Source organism: Tyto alba, unplaced genomic scaffold, assembly GCF_018691265.1.
Source record: "Tyto alba isolate M040663 unplaced genomic scaffold, T.alba_DEE_v4.0 Super-Scaffold_21, whole genome shotgun sequence".
Lineage (NCBI taxonomy): Eukaryota > Metazoa > Chordata > Aves > Strigiformes > Tytonidae > Tyto > Tyto alba.
Window position 1 is genome coordinate 379,966 of NW_024881295.1, and position 8,866 is coordinate 388,831.

The 8,866-nt window shown below is 47.3% G+C and overlaps 1 protein-coding gene across 2 annotated transcripts in view; it reads right to left on the bottom strand.

Moving 5' to 3' along the window:
- CRACR2A (calcium release activated channel regulator 2A) overlaps positions 1-8,660 on the bottom strand; it is a 73,967-nt gene extending 65,307 nt beyond the window's left edge. For both annotated transcript variants that reach the window (XM_042795461.1, XM_042795462.1), the window contains exon 1: positions 8,549-8,660. The gene's annotated coding sequence lies outside the window, so the exon portion shown is untranslated. The remainder of the gene's footprint in view (positions 1-8,548) is intronic.
- Positions 8,661-8,866: the final 206 nt, after the last annotated feature.

Sequence of the window (8,866 nt, forward strand, 5' to 3'; positions counted from 1 at the left end):
GATCCCCCCATCCAAGTTCCCCATGCCATGGGGTGTGCCATGCTCATTCAATCCCTAAGGCTTCAGATAGTTGTTGTATGATTTTTGAAGTGAAATATGTTCCTCTGTCCAAGTCTATTCTTTCTATTAATCCGTATCTGGGGATAATGTTTTCCAACAACACCTTGGATACCATGCTTGCGGTTGCCCTTGGCATGGGGATTGCTTCCACCCAATGAGTTAAGTGATCTACTAATACCAACAAATACTTCCACCCTTGTATTTGAGGTAGCTCTGTGAAGTCTACCTGGAGACTTTGAAAAGGCTGTATGGCTAGCTCCCGTCCCCCAGCCACCTCTCCTCTCATTACCTGTTTGTTCACTTTTTGACAAATCAGACATCTGTCAACTAGTTGTTTAGCCACCGTGTATATTCCTATACACCCGTGTTGTCTAAGAAAATGATCACAAAGTGCTTGCGTTCCTCAGTGTGTTTTCTGATGCATTAATGACAGAATTTCTCGTGATAACGTTTTGTTTAACATCTGCCTTCCGTCTGGTAAAGTCCATTTTCCTACTGGATCTTTTTTACCCCCTATTTTAAGTATATCCTTCTCCTCTTCTTCTGTGAAATTTGGGACTAAATTCTCATAATCCCCCAGCGTTACTACCAATAAAACTACTGATGATGACTCTGTAGCTGTTTCCCTGGCTGCTTGATCTGCTAAATTTTTCCCCCCTTATTTCCACTGATGCTCCGCTCTGATGTCCTCTCACATGAACAACTGCAATTTATGCGAGGAGCTTCAGGGCTTCTAAAACTTCTCTGATCAGCTGCTTGTGTACTAGCTCCTTCCCTTTTGTATTTATAAGCCTCTTCCCAGATTTTTCCAAATGTGTGGCCCACTCTAAATGCATACTTTGAGTCTGTGTACACTGTCCCTTCTTTATCTTTAAAATATATCAATTCCTGTTTCAGGGCATAGAGTTCACAGACTTGTGCTGACCACCCAGCAGGTAATTTCACTTTTTCTAACACTACCATTTTCTGCCCATTGATAATTGCATAACCTGATATTCTTTTCCCTTCTAGGCATCGAGAGGACCCATCAATAAATAGTTTTTCCTCATTGGGGAAAGGTTCATCTAACAAATCTTAGTTTTGTTTGATAATTAATAAAATGCAAACAGTCATGTTCTGGTTCCTGAACATCCTCCCCATATAGATTTTGTGAGTGATTAATGTTTTTATTTGTCACTAACATGAGATCTATCTGATCCATCAGTATTGCTTCATATTTCAACATCCTTGAGTCTGTTAACCACCTTCTAGCTTTCTGTCTCAATACGCTCCTCACTGAGTGTGGAGTATGAACAATGATAGTGTTTCCAAACATTAATTTTCTACTTCCCTCTATGAAAATCGCCATGGCAGCTACTGACTGTATACAGGTCAGCCACCCTCAACTCACAGAATCTAACAGTTTTGAGAGATAAGCCACTGGTTTCTTTTGCCTTCCCCAACCTTCAGCCAACACTCCATGAGCCACTCCATTCTCTGCATTTATAAACAAGTAAAATGGTTTGTGTAAAGATGGAAGCTCCAATACTGGAGCTGTAATTAACTTATTTTTCAGCTCCTCTAATTGTTTCTTTTCTGTCTCTGCCCAACAGACTGGCCCTTCTTCTAACAATTTTTCATATAAAAATCTAACACTTTGCGTATATCCTTCAATCCACAACCTACAATAACCCAAGAGTCCTAGCAATTTTCTAATCTTAGGCAGTGGCAAAGAAACTACTCCCATAATTCTATCAGGGTTTATTTTACGCTTCCCCTCGTTCATCAAATGTCCCAAATATTTAACCTCTTCCAACAGCCCCACAGGATCCTCTAATAACTTCATTTTTTAATTATATGACCCCACTTCTACATTAGTGAGCAGCACATTCACAAATCCTCCCTCCCCTTGAATTCCTGACATTGGAACTTCTCACAAGGGATAAACCCGAGCCTCCCCCTGTTGCCTTTCTATAGCCCTTAACTGATTCCTCCCCCTTCGTTGCTGCCGGGTTTCAAGTCTGATATTAACAACAGAGGCCTCCTCACCTGCATCTTCCTACTACACCCCTTGATTTTCTGGCTGTACCGGGTTATATGGGGGGGGGAAGGTTATCCAAAGGGTCCCATCTCCCTTCCTTCTTTTCTCTCACCTTCTTCAACCTGCTTCCCCTGCTTCAGCTTACAAAATCCCAAATCTTCACAATCCCCTCCAACAGGAGGCATATTCACTCGCTTCTTGATTAAATGGTTCCTCTGAATTAACGTAAATATTAAGAATTTGACAAATTCAATCCTCTTCTGATACATACTTTGGCCATTACACTGAATCTTCCTTGGTAGGTCCTTTAGTCCATTCAAACATAGCATAATTACTCCTAATGGACTGTCCCATGGAATAACACCTGGTAATTTCTTGTTCCCTTCCTCTCCAGGGCTAGGCTTTCCCTCCCTCTGTCCTTTTTTTTTTTTTTTTTTTTAGCCTTTCCCTAATGGACTGTATGGGAAATGGCAATCCTTGGCTCCCTATTACCCTGGGAACTCAACTGTCTAGCTCCTAGTATCTTGTTCACTCAACTAGATAACTGAAGTGTCTTGTTTCCCCTTTTCCTCCCGGGGGAGCCGTTCACTCCTTTTCACTCGCTTCGTCTTGTGATAAATAATAGAAGAATTTTGCTTTTGCTAAAAGTAATTAAACAATTACTTTTATTGAGTTAGGCTAAAGCTATTATTAGTACAACGATCCAAATTTTAAGAAAAGTAAAAGAATTTACTAGTGGGAAAAGAGAAGGGGGGGAATTGATCTGAGGAAACAACAACCCAACAGCCCCCCCCCCCTTGGGATGCTCACCAGATGGTCCATATCACAGGGCGGTAACTCCTTTGCAGTGGACTGAGAAAGAACAGGACGGGCCATCCCTGGTATCCCTTGTCCTTGAGGTAAGAGAGGAACTGAAACCGCTGAGCCAGAAAGACAAAGGAGCTGCAAATTAGCCCAGACCTGAAGGACAAGGTGTACGTGACCACAGGACTGAGTTGGCGCAGAAGGAAGGGTCAGCGAGCGAACACGGTGAAGAAGACTACGGGCCTTCATCTGCAGCCCCCTGCCCACGACCCCCAGGGAGCACTGCGCAGGCGCGACGGGAGAAATTTGGGGTGGGGGGTATGTTAATGATTTCTCGGAACTAATTGTAATATTCCCTCCCTATCCTTAGAGTAGTGATGCATATGTATTAGGGTAGATGAACATGTAACGGTTTATACAATAACAGGGAGCCCCTTTGGCTCCAGAGGGCCTGCCATTGCGCCCAGCCCTGTATTCTTTGCTCCACTGACTTTGTCCCCAATAAAACTTTTTTTATCTATACGTGGGCTTGTTTCTCACAACTGGGGGCTCGTCCGGGAGGACAGAAGCCTCGCCGCCGTGGGGCCGGAGGGCCCTGAAGGGAAGGCGCGCCCCGCTGAGTTCAGGGGTCTCTTCGGTTCCCTCCGGCGCCATCGGAGGTCGACGGTGACGATCCCGGCGGGGGACTCGTGGGCCAAAGAGGGGGTTAGGGCTCCCTGGAGACCGCGGCAGCCGTTACACCTCGTGCACAAGACCCGGGCAACGAAAAGGGGACTGTAAGGAGGGCCCGGCTGGCGGGCTGGGGGGAGGACTGAAAGGTGTGTGTGTGTGAGACGCGAGGCCTAGGTCGCACTGGCGAAGTGGTTGTGGAGTCTTTGTAACCGCGGGTCCGTGCTCCCGCGAAGGGGACGGCCGGTGAAGAGACGAAGCGAGGGAAAAGGAGTGAACGGCTCCCCCGGGAGGGAAGGGGAAACAAGACACTTCAGTTAGTCTAGTTGAGTGAACAAGAAACTAGGAGCTGGATAGTTGAGTTCCCAGGGTAATAGGGAGCCAAGGATTGCCATGTCACACACAGTCCTTTAGGGAAAGGCTGGGAGGAAAAAGAAGGAGAAAAAAAAAAAAAAAAAAAAAAAAAAAGGGGGAACAGGGGGTGGGAAAGCCTAGCGCTGGAAAAAAAAAAAAAAATAGCAAATTGGGATTACAGCCCATATATCAGAGGAAAGAGTAAAATCAAGATGGTAAATTATTGTATGTTTAAATGGACTAAAGGACCTATCAGGAAAGATTTGATGTATTGGCCAAAATATGGATCAGAAGAGGATTGGATTTGTTAAGTTCTTAATATTTGTTAATTCAAAGGAACCATTTAATCAAGAAGAAAGTTAATATGCCTCATGTTGGAAGGGGTTGCGGAGATTTGGGATTTTTTTTTTTTTTTTTTTAATTGAAGCAGGAGGAGGAGGTTGAAGAAGGTGAAAGGGAAAGGAAGGGAAGGAGATGGGACCCTTTGGATAATTTACCCCCCCCCATATAACCCGGCACACCTAGGAAATCAAGGGGTGCAGCAGGAAGATGTGGGTGAGGAGGAAGATGCGGGTGAGGAGGCCCCTGTTGTTAATATCAGACCTAAAACCGGGCAGCAACGAAGGGGGGGGGAATCGTTTAAGGGAGCACGGGGAGGCTGGGGTTAATCCCTCGTGGGAAGTCCCAGCGGCTGGAACTCAAGGGGGGATGGGATTTGTGGATGTGCCGCTCACTAATGTAGAAGTGAGGGCGTATAAGAAATGAGGAAGTTATTAGAGGATGCTGTGGGGCTGTCGGAGGAGATTGATCAATTTTTGGGACCCAATATATATACATGGGAGGAGATGCAGTCGATTATGGGGATCCTTTTTTCTTCAAATTGGCCAATGGAATATTCCATATCATCTGATGTCATGATCAGTATATAGATAAGGGTTGATCAGGAAGCTCCGCTTGGGTTTTCGGGACTGTGGTTTCAGGATTCTCTCTTCTCTGGGATCACTAGCTAGGAATGGGCTGGGCATCAGTCAGCGGGTGGTGAACAATTACACTGTGCATTGCCTGTCTGTATTTTCTATTATTACTATTATTTTCATAATTTTTATTTTATTTCAATTATTAAATTATTTTTATCTCAACCTATGAGTCTCCTTACCCTTACACCTCCAACTCTCACCGCCATCCCCCGGAGGGTGGGAGAGAGTGAAATAGTAGCTTCATGGTGTTTGGCTGCCAGCCAGACTTAAGCCGTGACAACTGGGAATAATTACCCCAGAAAAGGGCACTGGTGCCTAGAAACGCAGGCAAATATTTATCAACAATTTTATTGTTTTCTCTTAGGATAAAAATTAAATCTAACCTGGTTAGATCATTGTCTGGAAAGCTCCAAAGTCTCTGAGTTTCAGTCAGTTTTTTGACATACTGTCTTGGTTTGGGCTGAAATAGAGTTAATATTCCTTTTCAGGGACTAGATGAGTGCTGTGTTTTGGATTTAGCTTTGGGTTTGGTATGAGAAGAATGCTGACAGCACACTGATGTTTTCAGCTGCTACTGAGACTTCAAGGACTCTCCGACTCCCCATGTCCTGCCCGTGCGCAAGGGCACAGGGAGCAGGGAGGGAGCACAGACAGAGCACCAGACCCTAACTGGCCAGTGAAATATTCCATATGGTGGAATGTCATGCTCACTGTATAGAGGAGGGGTGGTTGGGAAGGAGCTCTCTCTCGCTTCTGGGATTGCAATTGTGGGATCTTGGTATCTCGGGGTCGCTGGCCGGGAACAGGCTGGGGATTGGTCAGCGGGTGGTGAGCAATTATGCTGTACATTGCCTGGTTATATATTTCTTTTTTTTTCCCCCTATCATCATCATTGTTCTCGTTTTATTGCCATTATTAAACTGTTCCTGTCTCAGCCTGCGAGTCTCCCTTCACCCCTCTAATCCCGTCCCCCATTCCCAGGTGGGGAGGGGGAAGGGAGGGTGACCAGCTGCGGGGGTTGGTTGCTGACCAGGCCCAAACCACAACACATAGGCATTTCCGTCTGCATGGCTAAGTCATGGACAGTGGAATCAATTATGTTTTTACATCAGTTTTAACTTGAACTTGATTAAATCTACATTTTTAACATGAGAAATAAAACCCTAAAGATGTATTACTCATGTGAAACTATGCATTCATACGTACTTATACTGCAAATGAGCAAATGATAGAGAGGAAATCTGGGCAGACGACTATATCCTTTAACCCTCCATATGGCCAGCATTTACCCATCTGAAAAATCATGACAGTATATAATTTGTCAGTTGACAGGAGGAAAAGAGATGTGTTAGAAGCAGTACATGCATCCTGTGTGGACTGAAGAAACCACAAGAAAAGCTTGTAGAGTAATGGTGTCTCATACTGAACCTCCTTCATTTCAGCAGCAGTGAACTTAAATCTCCAAGAGCTGGTTGTTGTGGTTTGAGCCTGATCGGCAGCCAAACACCACGCAGCTGCTCTCCCACCCTCCCCCACTTGGGAATGGGGAGGGAATTGAAGGGGCAAAGGGAGACTCACAGGTTGAGATAAAAACAATTTAATAAGAGTAATAAAATAATACGGTGACAGTATAAACGGGTAATGTACAATGCAATTGCTCACCACCTGCCAACCGACACCCCACCCGCTCACAGCTAGTGATCCCAAAACACACAGACACCATGGCAACACCACCCCCCCCACCCCACCCCACCCCCCCCCCCCCACCCCCCCGTGAGAGCACCCACCCCTTCCTGCCCACTCCTTCCTTTATATGGTGAGCATAATGTCACAACATAAACTATCGGCCAATCCAGGCCAGGTGCTCCAGCTGTGTTCCCTCCCTGCTTCTTGGAGCTGGAGAGTCCCTGAAATCTCAGTGTGCCATCAGCACTCCTACAGCGACCAAAAGTGAACGTGAACTCTATTCCAGCCTGAACCAGGACACTGGCAGACCAGGAGACTGTAAACCATTATTTCCCTAAATCTCATTTTCTACTTAATCCATTCACAGAAATACATCTGCTCTTTGTACTCAAAACACTGACTTTTGATTTCTTGTCTTGATGTCAAGAAAGATGAAAATGTAGTATAGAGAAGATCGACATTCAATTTTCACTCTTTGGGGTGTAACAGCTACCTTTTGTACAATACTGAAGTCCTTAATGATAAATTTGGGGATCTGATAACAGTCCTTAGGACATCCTACAGACAACCAATAAACTTTTACCAGTGCATCAGAATAATTCATATATGACATCTAAAAAGAAAAGTGAAACTAACCTGGAAACTATTGTTGAAAACCACAAAATTACAACTAAGAAAAGTATGTTAAATTAGTCAGTGTTCCAGAGGGATTTCACCATTCTCCCAATCGTGACACTACCTGAGTTTCATTACATGCAGCCATAATCTGTTCTATTGGTATATACTAAGAAATCTATTAACCTGGTAGCAGTAAATTTCTTTTGTAGTTGTCATTTACAGTAAGCATTCAGTACTGGGAAAGACAGAAAACTAAATCAGATCCAACACTAGTGCTACAGCAGTGCAAGCCTGACACCAAACTATTGCACAGGAACGCAAGAGTAATTTTTACAACCATCAGTAAAAGCACTGCCTTCATCTTCACTAAGTACTTGGTGGGCTTCTTCCCACCCTGAAGGCAGTCACCAGCCACAAACTCAATTATCTTTTCTATTGCAGGGAAATGTACACTGTCAACCAACTGTGCAGCTCCTGAAGTAACCAGGACATAAAGTGATTTCTCTGTGACACTGTCTGTTGGCCTTACCATGTGAGGAATGCAGAAGTGCAAATACAAAGACTATCAGTCATCAGCCCTTTCAGACACCACAGTTATGAAATATTGTCTGTGTAGAAGCCATGAGGCCTCACACTCAGCTTAAGTTCGGAACGCAAACTTCTCACCCCCTGTTGCTCCAGCGCCGGTACCAGCGCTGTGCTGAGGAAGGAAGCGAGGCAGGGTGGGTTTAAGCAACTTGCTCGTGTTTACCTCAGCCGGCAGGGGATGCGGAAGCAGGAGCAGCTTGTTTGGCAACCGCTGCTGTTCTAATCCTGCTGCTTTACAGCCTACGAGCGAGCTGAGGGTTAACGAAAGGGCCCGGAGCTGCGAACGCAGCGTGCGACCCTCAAAGGAGCTTTGGGGCCCTGCGCCGCTGCCAGCGGTGCTGCCCCGCACAAACCGGCAGCCAGGGCTGCTCCCCCCCCCACCCGTGACTTTTCCCAGCTTCCCCCCGGCACGACCTGCCGCAGGCTGCGGTTCCCCACGCCGGGAGGAGCCAGGGACGCCGATGGCCAGCTGGGACGAGACATGGCCTAGCACCGGCCATCCCCGGCCGGCTGCCCTCAATCTGCCCAGCCCCTTCCCTGCGCCGCAGCGCCCGCGGAGGCGATGTTCGCTGGCGGGCAGCCCCGCGCAGGGCGCACAGCTTGCGACAGGCTAGCGCTGCTGAGGCGCCGGGGGTCAGCCAAGAAGGGTGCAGCAGCGGCCGCGGGTGCCTTTCCGCCAGCAGGTTCAGTAGGAGAATGACCGGGCTGTGCACGGTCCTCTTCTTTTTCCTCCCCGATTCTTTTGACCCCCGGTATTTTCCCCCCGACTCACCTGCCGCCTCTTCCCGCAGGCGCTCAGGCGAAAACGCGATAGGAGCCCTGTGCGCTGGCCGGTGCAGCTCTCCCCCGCCTGCCCGCGCCTCGGGGGGGGAAGTAAGACCACGGAAAAGTTGAAACAACTTTCTCAACTTTGTTTCGAGCACTAGTGGCATAATGGGAGGAGGCGGGCTGCCCCGCGGGGGCGGAACGGCGAGCCCTGCCAGCCTAGCCAGCTCCCCCCTTCGGCCAGTCCCGCCCGGCGGGGCCGTGGGGGCGCGGGGCCGTGGGGGCGCGGGGCCGTGGGGGCGCAGCCCCGGTGCCCCTCCCGGGA